We start from the raw sequence: 15,745 nt of genomic DNA, 5'->3' as shown, positions 1-15,745 counted from the left end.
ATATATATATATATATATATATATATATATAATGGGTTGTCCGGAAAGTTCGTGACAATTTATTGTAGCTTACCTTTCGACTTATTTGCCATGAAACCACCTCAATTCTGGTAAGAGGGTATTTTCAAGTAAAAGGAAAGACGGAGACGCATTGTGCAAAACAATGGTTCATATTTGGTTCATTAGAAATATAATGTCAAGCATTTATTGGCCTTTTTCTTTCCTTTAAAAATCGGCACGAACAATACATGAGCTGCATAAATAACAACTCAAAAATAACAAGAATAAATTCTATGTTGTCGAATTTCCACCCCTAGCCAAGTGAAAAACATTTCCATGCAGAGTAGGAAAACCATCTTCCCACTACATAGCATAAATGTCTCGAGAGATGTTGGCAGCTTTGAAACCTTGACTGAAAGTGTGAATCAGATGTCCATAATGTTGGTTTCGTTCCTACATGTCACACCCTTGTAATATATCTGAAGAAAAAAGTAAATTTATTCAAGTTTTAAAAACGATAAACAGAGAATAGATCTATAAAAATCCATTAATGGCTACTTAAAATATTTTTCTCTTTAATAGAAATAACATTCAATGATTTTTATCGTAGAATATGCATGTTTTTATGTATGCATGTATGTATGCATGCATGTATATATGTACGTATCAGCCAATATGTATTTTTATATGCATGTATGTTTTGTATGTCTACATGTATGTGAGGATATGTATATATGTGTGTTAAAGATGCGTTTAAAGGTAAAGCAAAGTGAAAAATGAATCAGCTGGAAATTTTTGGTGGATAAATATTCAAGTAATAAAAAATAAGAATCTATCACTTTTAGAAAAATAAATATTTGAAGTGAGAGAAATATTATAAATATTATATCTGAGTGAAGGATTTCAAAGGAACATTCTCAATCAATGAATCTCAATTTTATTAAATTTGAATTTAGTCAAATATGTTGTACTTTAATAGATCAGGAAACCACAAGATATCAGACATTAAAAGCGATCTAGTGTCCGGTGATACGACGAAATTATAACCATGCCATCGAAAGACATAGGAATACATTCCTGTATATGCATATGTAGTAATTATAAATTTTATGAATTTATGAATTATAACGAGTATGATTTATTCTTCTATGATACCAGCAGAGTTATATACATTTCTATAACTAATAAAATGTTGAGCGGTATTTCTTCCGACTTTAAATACTGAGTTCAAATGCTGCCAGTGTCGCCTTTCTCTATCAACATTTCTGGGCCGATAAAATAACTACCTGTTGAACAGTGGGTTTGATATAATCGACTCACCTCTCACTTCACACGAAACCGCGAGTTTTGTGTCAAAATATGAAGCCAGTATAGAACGGGTTGAACGTGGCGAGCTGGCAGAATTGTTAGTGCGCCGGTCAAACTGCTTAGTGGTGTAGTGTACTTATAGTGTCCGAATGTTTAAAATTATTTGTTTATATCGCTTTGACACGGGTTGAAACATTCCCACCAGAATCTTGCAGTTTCACTCGAACATTATGTACAAAACATCTTACAACATTTATTAAGTTGACAATGTCTAAATCGCTGTGTTTCACACGTATGGCGACAATGACTGAATTTCTCGAGCTACCATTTTATAGGCTATGGGGTATTACAAAGTATAAATAACCTTTTAATGGGTTTCAAGAAAATTGCGTATCCTAAGAGGCATCTCGCACGATGTAGAGGGAGTTAAAACCAATCTTTGGACATGCATAAGAATATGGAACAAAGATTAAATAAAGGATTCAATACCAGCAAAGACCTGAATCTTTGTAATAATAATTTTACTGCATGAGAATATTTGTCACAATAATTTTACTGCGAGTTTCACTGGGAATAGATTCCTTCAAACTGTGATAGTTTGAATTACCCACTCCCTCCTCGAAATTTGGAAATAACTACCAATAACCAGATGTGCTGTCACAAACTGCAGAGAATGGACAAAGTCGGAAAACTGTGAGAGTGGTTACAGGAAGAAAAGGTGAGTTAATTAATGGGATACTCTCCAAGCGTACACTAATACTGACTGGAGTGCCTGAGGGAACTATTTGGTGTCGATGATGTTTGTGGGTTCTGGTTCGGCCATGCCATTAGTTACATAGACGGTCACACTATCAGTGCCTACGATACAAAAGTAGCACAAGCACTCAAGGAACATGTCGATGCTAATCTTCAACAGGAAGATCTAGATGCTATATATAAATGTGTTGAATAATACGTAATTTTATGCATGGTAATTCGAAGCCTGCTGCTATCAGACAGCGTGCATTAGCATGCCCAACAAAAAGATATTTTGTACTAAATTTTGTGGCAATCCTAGAGACAAACACAGTGATTAACGTGGGACTTTATATGAACAACGGCGCCTCGTTTGATACACATATCTCCGAGATGGTGGCAATGTTCAGGCGAATGGCCACATGCATTCTGAAAACTTTCAGAGTGAAAAACCACGAAACTAAAGTCGTTCTATGGATGATATTTTTCGTCACGTATCTGGACTTCTGTTCTCAACTATTGTTACCTCATAGTGTCAAATTAATAACGGAACTTGAGGCAGCTGAACGGTGCTGCACAAGGATGTTGCATCAACAGAAAGACATGTGGTTCCTAAATCAGAACCTTATAGTAAATTATTGTCATATTAACCGGCCGCCTGAAACAAGACCACGCAATACGACTGAGATATTTGGCTTCTTGTCATGATTTGTTGAATCGTTATTCCCTACATGGATCTCTAGATACACATGCTGCATAAATGTTCTCATAAGCGCACATGTATCAGGGCGGTATACAGACACATATCTGTGTCAATATCGACGCGTACGATTTTTGATATGAATCTATATAGTGGTAGGCGGTAGTATAAGAAGGTGTGCATATATTCACGTACTCCTACCTGTATCTAGAGGTTTATGAAACTATACATATGAAAGTATACATATTTGTAAAAGCACGACTTACTATATAAGCATATTTCTCAATCAAACTTTACTATAGACCCATAAGTCATAAGGCCATTAACCCGGTTTCTGTTTGACCGAAATCACAACATTACACCCTGAAAGTGACAACAGTCCAGTGCAGTGTTCAAAGCTAGTAATTATGATGTGAGTGTTTATGTCGATAACATCGGCCCCAAAACTGGACTGGTATCACGAAGGTTTGAGACATAAACTTCATCTTAACGTGATTTGAACTCAAAACGTTAAGCGCTGGAAGAAATGCTACGAAGAATTTTGTTTCACGCACTAATGGTTCTGCCAGCTCAAAACATTGTGCATGTATGTAGATATCTGTTTTAATTCTATTTTTACACACACACACGCATACACACACGCACACACACACACACACAAACACACACACACAAACATACGCATACATATTTATGTGTGTGTGTGTATAGATGCATATTTACATATATATATGTGCATGCATTTGTAAGTGTATGTGTCATATCTTTATGACTACTTAATGCAAGAGCTAATTGAGGCGATTAATGAGTGATGTAGCTTTGATGCTGTGATTAATAGTTAAATGCTTTATTGCAAATACGACGATTGAATTTCAATCAGGCAGGCGATGCAAGAAACCTTCTCAGGCTTATTCAACTCTATTAATAATAAATGTATTTGTATTCATATTTGTATATAATCTATATATATATATATCAATACAAATACGTATATCATTAATATATTATTATAATATAGTTACACAGTCTTATATTGTTGTAATATAGTCATCTCGGGTGTATATAGTGATCTGTGTGCGGGTGTGCGTGTGTGTCTGTGTCTTATTTTGTATGTACGTAAATCAGGATCTATCGATTACTACTAGGCAGATCAAATAAGAAACACACCACGTATGATGGCTGGACAGAATGACACAATCAACAGATGAAAGAATTTTACAGAAAATAAAGAAAATTTGCAACGCAGAATAGCTGTGAAAATAGCTTAGCAGATCGGGGAAAAAAGGTGACGAGTAAGTCAATACATAGAATCGAACCCTGTTCCTCTCAAACTCCGGCTGATAGTTTGTTTATAAAAATGTTCACAGATGAAACAATCAATTCAAGTAGCGAAGGAGACTTCAAGGAAGGGATGTTTAGAGGGATTTTGGAATTTCGCAAATCCAGAAGAATCCACAGTTATACGGAACTTTAATCGTGACACGATACAATAATAGTAAAGCAGATGATTGGATCTTATGGTATCATTACAAGTGTTTCATTAAGAGATTTTATTGTGTCGTAAACGTCATACAAATAGTTATGTATAGATGTATAATAGGAATAAGTTTATGCATGCGTTACATATAAACTCTGAAATTTTCTGATAATGTCATAGATCAAATGAGTAGATGAGGATTTGACTTTGTGTTGATTTCAAAAGGGTATATGAAATCAATTGAAGTAAATACATCCCAATATTGGAGTAGTCCAGTTTATAATTAGCCAGTGAAAACCTTGGGGATACTAACTACAACATACAATGAATTCATAACAGGAAATCGGTGTGTTAAGACGAGTAAGTTTAATTACATGTAGTATGAACTACATAACATGCTAAACGTAGAGTAAACTAAATGGATTATACCATCTCACAAAAGAACGTTTATCAAGTTAGGTGTCTTAAAGTGAAATATTAGCTCCGTCATTTTATTACTTACTAATATTGGCATATGTTTACTATACCAGACACCAAAATTTAAAAAACCACTGCTGCGTTAATCCATCAAGATACAACGGAAACAATAGAATCGGTTGTATTATGTAGAGTATGGAATATTGTCCGGCATACATATCTTGACGAGGCTAGCATCTAAGCTAAACATGAATAAAATGTTAGTTTAGAAGTATTAGACCAGTGGTTCCCAAAGCGTTTTGGACTTCTACCTGCTTGGCACCAAGGCTGCATTCTTTTGTGCTCTTCTCCCCCATTCACCGCCACAAGCGTAGAACATTTTCTGCAGCAAATTCGATACAACAGTATTTCGCAAATAAAATTTAACTTAATTAACCTACTAGGTTGGTTATTTTGACATCCATCAACAACTTTTCGCCACCCCATTATTGCCCCACTCTTCTCCAATACCTCCCTGAATTTTTTTCCACTGCCACCAGGCAAGTAGTATTGCTCACTTTGGGAACCATTGTATTAGACAAAATCAAATGCCTAAATTAATGTCTTATCCATAAATATAGTGAGTCAATATAGAGAAAATTAATATATAGAAGACTATAAGAAATAGGGAAAAATTAGAAAATGATTGCAGAGAGATAACGTTAACCTCATTAAAAATGACAGAACATTTAGAGAAAACCAATAGTAAACAAATGCAAATTGAAAGAGATACAAATATAGTGAAATATAGACTGGAATAAATTTTATTGGTTCTGACACAATCAGTGAAAAGATCAAATTTAGGCATAGATAGTTAATTTCAAACATACTTGATATCCAATCCATATATATCTTATATTCTATTTTAAAGCATGAATTAAAGAACTTAAATGTATCGGAATTTTAAATTAGATATCAGTTGAATTTATGCATGGAAACAAAAGTAATTATATTTATAGAATCTATAGTCAGATTAAAATGCTTACACATGGATTAAAAATTAAATAAATGCAAAATGAATTACGAGGAAAGATGTGTAAGGAGATGTGTAAAGGAATAATGTCATACGAGGGGAAGATAATACAAATATGAAAACAACTGCAGGAAACGAATGAAACTTCAAATTGTCGGTCGCTACCTCTTCCTTGGGGGTACTATCAAAGGAAAGAAAGAAAGGACAAAGGAAATTTTTATGGCAAAAGAAATTAAATTTCCTATATTTAACATTTGAAAGTAGAAATAATGCTGATTACCTACGATAAATGTGTAAAACGAGGAAAATACGATTGATTGAAAGGAATTGTTGACATCTCAAACGAAAACGGTGAATGGCTGTGCAGTGAGAATAGAAGGTTAAATTATTTTCAAATTGAAAGCAAGGGACAAGTTAACTATGCAACTGGAAAGGCAGCCAGTTCCAAAACTATCCATCCAAAAGCAGAAAAGCGTCCTTAATGCCAACTTCAACCAGAGGAACTCCTTTGTAATCGTCAACGTCTGAAGCAGAGACTGAAAGTGAATTTCAAGAGTTCGAAAAATCAGACGTAGAATCCACACAAACAAGGAGAAAGAATAGCAAAACTGGAACTGCAACCACGTTAGTAATATTTTCCAAGTTATCAACCCAAAAATTGACAACAGTTTGTCAACAATTATCTCAAGATGGAATCAATGTCGAAACTCCTTCCCAATCTGGTATTTACAGATCGTCTATCAAATAAGCTATTAAACTAAAAACGAAAATGTAGAAAACAGTACATTTAGAAAAAATGGTCATTGCATTTTGATGGTAAACGTATTGATGACCAAGACTATCAAGTGCTAGTTTTAAAGAATGAACAAAGAGCAGTTAAGTTAGAAGAACTCCGATTACCAAACGGAAACGCCGATACTGTTGTGAAAGGAATAACAGCTGTTTTAGATGAATTCAATTTACGGAACTGTGTAAAGATGATTGCCGCAGATACAACGAGTGTGAACACTGGGAAAAGAAATGGCATTGTCATTCAGGTGCAAAGACTGTTTGCTCGAAAGAGCTTGAAAGAACCACAATTTATTGGTTGTCAGTATCATATCCTTGATAGAGTTTTTCGTGTTGTAATAGATAACGAACTGGAATAAAAAATGTCACCTCCCAATACTGAATATGCATTCACCCCAGAACTTTTAAATAATTACGAGAAACTCCAGGCTAACTTCAACAATGGTGAAGAAAAGATAACTGAATCAGTAGGATGGCGGGATGACATGAAATTTCTATTTCACTTGACCAGAGATTTTCGTTTCTTTCAAGAAATCGGCAAACTTCCAACTGTAAAGTTTCAAAAAATACCCAACTTAAGTAATGCAAGATAGAATTCTCGAGCAATACTAGCTCATTTGGCATTTATTCTTCTATCAGAGAAAAGTGCTTTGCTTCTCAATGTTTGTCGATTTACCTCTTACAGCTGGGTAGACTTTTGGTTTACTAACCAAATGTTCAATGCACATGATTATCAGAATTTATGTGGCAGCCTACAAGTTCATAAAACATCGAAACGTGTAAAAAAAACATTTGGAGTCGAGAACCATCAAAAGTGGAAATTCCCAGAACAAATCAGAGTGCAGAACGGGAAATCAAGTGATTTCAAGGTCTTATGATGTTTGTAAAAAGAAGGAGAATCTTCAGCTTCGATTTATTTTATCTAACAAAACATATTAATTCTTTGTTATCTTTAAAATATCGCTACATTTCAGCACCCTTTTTATTATACAGTTATTTAAAATTGAAATTAAACTTATAAAGTTAAAAATATGAATTGTTTTAAATTCTGTATGTTATCGAATGCTTATAGTGGTCTCTGTTTTAAATAGAGCAGAGAGCAATTTCAATTCAGTAATCTTTAAAATAAATAAATTCACTTTTAATCCGCATCTCCCTTGTGTTTACAAGGATTTAACCAGCAGAAATACTGAAGTGTTAATCTAGTGCCATCTAGTAAATATAGTTTTAAAAGCCTATAACTCCGAAACTACTTCAACTAAAAAGCTAAAATTTCAGATGTACTATTTCTGCATGGCATTGAGTCAGCACACCAAGTTTGGTAAAAAGAACTTGAGCATGTGCTATGAATCCCCTCCTCACTAAAATTTTGCATAATTTGGGTCGAAAGTAGTGATCTGTTTCTTCAGTTGGGAGTGACGCTGTTTAACAAATAAAGCAAAATAAATGTTTGTTAGTTTCCTGACTTTTATGAAATTATTAATTGAATTACAGTATAGGGTTACTAGGTTGCATAAAAGTCATAACCCTAATATATATATATATATATATATATATATATATATATATATATATATATATATATATATATAGGCAGACAAGCCTTTGAAAATATATACGTATGCAAGTGTGTATTTGTTTCTGTATGTATGTCAATGTATTTGGACAGATAGATAGATAGATAGATAGATAGATAGATAGATAGATAGATAGATAGATAGACAGATAGATAGATAGATAGATAGATAGATAGATAGATAGATAGATAGATAGATAGATAGATAGAAGTGTGTATGTAGTTTTTTGTATATCATACTTTTTGTATCTGTCATTCCAAAGGAAACGACCATGCAGGACACAGCCGGTATCATCAACTTTTATATGAGCATTCTCCCATCAATATCTTTGAGTAAAGGAAGGAGTGTAATATAGCTGCTGTGTGTTGAGTTTCTTCCTGTAATATACGCCACTCTTGGATCTTGGACAGCAAAAGTTCAAACTGCCTCTTGAAAATATCGACACCCACTCAATTTAGGTCTGCTAGACATTTAGACAACATTATATAGCTGTGAGCCTTTTAATCCCAGGATATTTCAGTACCTGACCTCACTCTTCACGGTATGGGTGAGGAATTTGACGTAATGAAGTAATGCCCTGTTTGGCGGCCACAATAATTCACGATATCAAAGTTTGTTGCTAACACTTCTAATATCTTCCATTTGTATATCACCTCAAATTTCACCCGTCTTCGCTCCGGGTATTAGAATGGTAATTCATTTAGCCTCTCCCATGATCTCAGCCCTTCAGTTGATGGAATCTTCCATGCGTATAACCGCTGAACTGACTCAAGTTCCGTTATTAGTTTGACTCTGTTGGGTGACTAAATTTGAGAGCAGAACTCCATTCAGGTGAGGACAATTATACCGGCTTTGAAGAAACAAGCCATTATCCACTAGGAGAGTAATCAGCTTCTTCTGAACAATGTGTTCCATAAAGTTAGCTGACATGTAAGGTTAGAGATACAGGTCTATAATTTTTACACATAAGGTTAGAGATACAGGTCTATAATTTTTAAACATAAGGTTAGCGATACAGGTCTATAATTTTTACACATAAGGTTAGAGATACAGGTCTATAATTTTTACACATAAGGTTAGAGATACAGGTCTATAATTTTTACCATTCACTCTGCTAACACCTTTGTGAATAGGACATATTAAGCCTTCCTTTAACTTTCTAGGAAGTCTCCAACGTGCAAAGAAGATTTGGAAGATGACCTGCAATGATGATGCTAACACCCCTTTACGTGTCTTCAGGAAGGTGGTTGGAAACCTATCAGGAGCTGTGCCTAAGGTTTTAAGTTCATTTTATCTGTCTGATATTAAATCAGTTTCCTTTATTTCTATGTAATCGATAATCGCTTTACACAATTCCCTTCCTGTAGCTGTGGTACCGAAGAACTTATCAAGCATTTTTAATCACAATAATACTAAGAGAGTTGCGGGAGATCTACAGTAAGTGAAAAGTTTCTTTAAACAATAAGCGGTCCTATCTTGTACCGTACCGAAGCATACTATTTTGCAAATCTATAGAAGACTTTAGGGATTATTTTTACATCTTTAAGTATATTATATCATATATTATATCATATATTATATCATATATTATATTATATGGGTTAGAGTTTATGGTATTCGGGTCACGATCGTAAAGTCGTGAGTTAGATTCCTGACGTCACCTTGTGTCCGTGTGCAAGGCACATTATTTCACGTTGTCCCCGTCCATTCAGCGAACAAAAACGAACTGTCTGTAATTCAAAGGGGCAGCCTTTCTTTACCTCGCTCTCCGAGAACAATGTCAGGGGTACGTGTCTCTGAGATGCATAGCCACTTAGAAGTTAATTTCAAAAGCAAACTATTCCCCTGATCAAATCAACTGAACCGCCCGTCGTCGTAACCGACGGAGAGCCAAGCATATGGTCATATATATATATATATATATAAGAGGAGAGAAGGAAGAGGTGATGGTGGTGGTGGTTCTGTGGGTTTTTTTGTTCTTGTTCCTTAGGTGGTAACGGTGGTGGTAGTCGTCGTGTAAGCGTAGGAGGAAATTTCTCGTCGGCATTGACGTATAAGTAGCCAATTATTAAGTACAGTCATTTTAGTTAATGTTTGTGTTTACTTTGTGATACAGACACCTGCCAAGACATAGACATCAGATATGTTCTGTTTGCTTATTAGTTTCATAGCATTCAAATTAATAATATCAATATATAATGTTAGAGATTAATGCAATACAAATAATGTAAATACATGTTGAAATGTAATGACAGTAGGGATGATAAAAATATTTAGATAATAAAAATTTTGTTTGAATCATATTACTTTATTTTATTTGTTTGATTATATCGCAAAATTGAACTATATCTAACTTTGTGAGATAAAGTGCAATATATTTCGCTGTTGAGCAAAGAGAGGAGGAGAGATAAAAAGATAGAGAGATAGATATGGATTTGTATGTATGCTTGTGAGTATGTTGTTTTGTGTGTATGTATACGTATGTGAGTAGATATATAGGGTGATATGAATAATGTTTTTTTTTTCTTTTTAGTTTAAGAAAAAGAAACATGAGAGACAATCAAATTCTAGGCTGATGTGTAACAGGCGGAATTAAGAGGTGGTTCGGTAGAGAATGTAAATAACAACATTACAGTGTACATTTCATGGTTAAAACTAGTAAAAACAAATAGAAAGCGAGAGAAAGATTACAGAAAAAATAGAAAGAGAAATAATGAAAAGATATACAGTGATGTCGGCAGACATTCAGACAGAAAACTGCCGTTTCGTCTTCCTATTAGAACGTCAATTTAAGTGACTAAATTACAGACTGTACATTGAAGATTAGCTGTATGTTTAACATTTGTTTAACATTTCCGACTGAAGGGTGGACTACTCGTTCTCCTTCCTCCCCTGAAATGTTCGTTTAATTCTACAGTAGGATTTAACTTATTAACAGAGAGTTTCGATACATTCAATAACGTTTTAACTTCGAGTTTTTGTTATGATATAATTCCAAGAACTAATCACATTTAGAGCAACGGCAGGGGTGCTATGTTGCCAACTGTTATTTGTTTTCATAAACGTAGATGATTTTCGTACTGGAAAAATACCGTACATTTGATTTGAAGAAGTAGTAAAAGGTTGTTTAGAGTAATTTTGAGTCATATCTTGGTCATGCTTTACAATTAAATAATATTAAAAAATCCAAAGTTAGTTGTATTTTTTTCTGAAATCATAAGAGAGATACGCAAGTCAAAATATTGTCAAAAATTCATCCAGCGATTTACAATTGTTGCTACTTTGTTCACTTTATTGATGTTTTATTATCTAACAATTATCATACTTCCTTTTTCAATTTGCTAAAAAATATAGTTTGTGTTGATCTATTGATCTATAGAGTAAATCATTTTCCTCCCACTTATTTTCGCGAAAATCCCGTTTTCAAATTTATTGATATTCAGAGGGGATCTAAAACGTATTTTACATCATTCATAAACAGTGATAATTTTATTTTCATTTAGAGTTTGTACTGTTTCTAAAAATATCAAAGGATATGAATTAGATAATCAACACATATCTTGACATATCAATGAGCGCTTCTTCAAAATATGATGGATCAACACTATATCAGTTAAGTGGAAGTGTTTTTGTTGTTGAATTTCATTTTCACTCTATACTTACTGCTTGAATTGGAGTAAGCGCTAGATGACGCCGAAACAAAAGTTGATTTTTCACTGTTTTGAATGATTACAAGATGAATCCTTCCTACTGTGCCATACATGTTTACAATTCTCTTGAGAAACGTGGGTGGAAGTAATTTTTGACACCTTGTATTTTTTTTTACTAAATATGATGGATGAAAATAAAATACTACGACAGGGAGATTGGAATTCAGATTGTTGAGTGAGAAAACTAAATGCAGTAAAACATTTCATTCTGAGCTTAGTCCGATTAGTTCCAGCTGATCACACTAAGAGTAGTTTTATTTCTAAACTTGAGGACATCTTGAGGATGTTATTAAACTGCATCCGGTAGTGGGACTCTGGTTGGAGTATTCTAGGGTCTTGAGGATTGTGGAAAAACCTATTAGCCATTCTTGTTTCCAGGCCTACCCTGACCCAAGGAAGTAGCACCTATTGGGGTCCCAGCTGTGCGGTAAATAGCATGTAACCACCCGAGACATATTACGTTGATATAATGTGCTGCAGCATGGTAGAAGTATTTCGGCAGATGAACCTTTTGAATCAATGAGAAATATCATTTTATACTCAGCAGATGAACAGTCAACAAACGGTTGTTAGCGAGAATCAACAGTTCAGTTAGTGACCTATTGATACCATCTGCAATCGTAGTTGTCGCAGATGAGATATTTCAGAGAGCGAAAAAGCCCATGTGACAGGCCAAGCATGCATGTCTCATTGCTTGATTGTACGAGCGATTCGCCAGAACGAATGATGATGATTAAACATGAAATATAGAATTCTGTTACTTACACACAACCAGAAATGTTGCTGCGTTACATGAAATTAAATACTGATAATTAACTTCAACGTGTTTCATTTGGTCAAAAATATTGGTTTCAAATATTGGCACAAGGCCAACAAATTCTGGAAAAAGGGACATGTCGATTACATCAACCCCAGTTTTCAATTTCATCGTCACCGAAACGATAAGAGGTAAAGTCGACCTCAGTGGATTATTGAGCTCAAAAGGTAAACACGAACGACATGACGCTAAACACTTTGGCGTGCTAACGACATTTCTGCCAGCTCACCGATTTCCTTGATCCTAGGATATTAAAAAACGAAGTTGATTTTGATAGTGCTTTGATTCAGTACCAACAGAGGCTAAACTAAATAGTCTATTTAAAGTTCTTAGTGTCGATATTATTCTAATATTCATCGATGTTTTAGTTTGAAAATATTGACATAAATAACGCATGAAGATAAAAACTTAATACTGCATGTACCATCAAAAGATTTATAGTTTGTGAGTGGTTTTATGTTGTTCTACATCCTAGCTTTTCCAAAGCATATTTTTGGCTTCAATTTGGAAAATAGGAGAAGAAAATAAAAAACGAATAAACGATTTGAAGAATATCTTAGAATAAAAAACGAGAACGAAAGAAGTAATAAGAAAGGAGATAGAATATTAGACTTTCATTTAAAATTTGCTTCTATTTATGAAGATAAATGAGTCGAGAAAAATAAAGTACCACAATAAAACTTAATATATTAAACAACATACCTAAGGGAATATGAAGTGCTGCTATGGAGTTTAATCTCGAATAAATTTCTCAGTATATTTAGCAGCAAATATGTGTGCTCTAAACAAATAGTTTAAGATAATACAATAGGAGATACGTGACATGTTTTCAATAGAGCTACTTACGCCATTCATAAGGTTATGAAAGTCGTTCAAATTTATTTTACACTGGACGAGTATCAGACATGTTTTATGTGGAATTAATTCATAATTACGATTTCTAAATATGTTATTCATACAGTTTATGGAATCGATCCTGTTATTTGAATTGTACTCATTTTCTAGGTGCTGGATGAATCAATCAAATGAAAATAGATCAAATTCAACCCATGTATGTGTGTATGTGTGTTTATGTGTAAGCAAATATCTATATATCTATGTATATAACCAGTTATATATATATATATATTCACACACAAGTAAATGTCAGGTCACTCTTAGTGCTACTAGGCTACTGGTAACGTAATATCCAGGACAGCCTGTCGTATGAGCAGGTTATCGACGACTAAACAGACGATCCCACCAAGCCTTCTGATTAAGGAAGATAGTTTTTTTGTTGATGGTAGTCACTGAGCTAGATTTCAGTCTCTTAAATCCGAAAAAAATTCATCGTACTCACTCCTGTTAAATTGTTGTGGGAAATCTTCACTTTTGTGTGTATTTCATTACTTGTATATAATTAAACCCCATTTGTAACCCATCTCATTTGTAAATTGGCGTTGATTTATACTTAAAATATTTTAGCTGTTTGTGAATTTGTAACCTATTAGCATACAAAATATCACATTTTAAAGTACAATGACGCTACGAAAGTTGTCTTTCAGAAATTATTTTTTTTTAAATGCTCCTGTTCCGGCAGTTGTGTTAACCAAAGTTCAAATTTGATCGGGTAAATATTTTATCAAAGTGATGGAACGTCGATAGTGTTCCAGCTGTAATTATTCCTTTATTTCATATATCTAGAGACAAATTGATGCATCTCTGTTAGTTTTGACGACGGTGATTCAATCATTCCATCCACTGAATCACATTGAAACAATATCTGAGGAGCAAAACATTTCACAGACACCGTTAAATGTAATGTTGGGGCTGAATCTGCGTGACAGTATATGTCGTGTCTGAATCTTTGAATTAAAGATAAATTATATCAGACGGGACATCCCGCTGTTTTTCACTACTCAATATCCATTACAAGCTTCGATCGATTCCAGTTTATAGAAAATATATATTCCACCAATCCAATGAATTTGGACATACTATCTTGTGATAGCAAAGTGTGATTAGCCATAAAATGATTATTTGTATATCCATATTGACAGTGTCCGATGTGGTATTTCTTTTTAAGACAGTATCGCTGGTTGTGAGCCAGATTAGGCATCTACTTCTAACATATCGCTAAGAGAATCTATCTTTACGGTGTTTGACGAGAATAGTTTACAGTCGATATCTTTCATGTATTCATCAAACAAAATCATGTAAACTCAATTTTATAAACGTTCTAGCTCATGTTTAGTTTGCTTTAATGTTTAAGTTCGACATTAAATTAAGCTGCGTGCTACTTGTATACAATATGCATAAAACGTCGCACAAGCAGAATTATATTACTGCAGTAATTTTCTAACATAAATGCTAACCATTCTCAGCTACAGAGTAATATAAAACCGGAATCTTTACATCTCGTTCTTGTTCCATTTTGTCTCTTGTTTTATATTTGTTTTCTTTTTTCTTTTACTTTTGGAAATAACCAATATTGTTAAGAATCAGTGGCTTTGCATGTGAGATGTACATATTTTCTGATAGATATTATTAAAATAATAAATTTTCTATCGCATACTCTCATGACATTCGTAAGTGTTTCCGGCTGGCCACAAAAATGATCAATAAAATAAATTGGTCTTCTAAAAATACTTTAGGTGCTAGGATATGATGGCTTAAATAACATTTTTTGTACAAATAATAAAAATGCAAAAACCAAACAACGAGCATCTTTACTTTTCCTTCCTTTTTACTACATTTCAGACAGTCTAGTTTAATAGCCAATGCTGCCTTTCCTTAACGTAAACCAATACCTGCAAATTAAACTTCACTGCTGATTTTTTGCACGCAATTCACCGTATCATTTTGCACAATATGCCAATCCCTAATATATTAGTGGGAAGAAAAAAATACAGTTTTCTAAAAAAAAAACAAAATATACGAAATATATACTCGTCGATTTTATACAGGAAATTTCGATATTTTCATGCCATTAAAACAGTTTCTACTCCGCTTATATTTGTCAATTGATACATAAAACATTATACAAATACGAAAACTACATGATCTGTTATTTATTTATTTCTTGTATATTCAGTGGATAATTATATACATCATGTATTTTCTAAAAAAGATAGTTTTGAAACTTGCTCCTTCCACGATACGTTAAATGTAGCAGTAAATCCGTTGTAGATCACCATCAAAATGTATGAATATATATATATATA

Source organism: Octopus bimaculoides, chromosome 15 (genome assembly GCF_001194135.2).
Source record: "Octopus bimaculoides isolate UCB-OBI-ISO-001 chromosome 15, ASM119413v2, whole genome shotgun sequence".
Classification (NCBI taxonomy): Eukaryota; Metazoa; Mollusca; class Cephalopoda; order Octopoda; family Octopodidae; genus Octopus; species Octopus bimaculoides.
Note: the sequence above shows the minus strand (reverse complement) of the source record.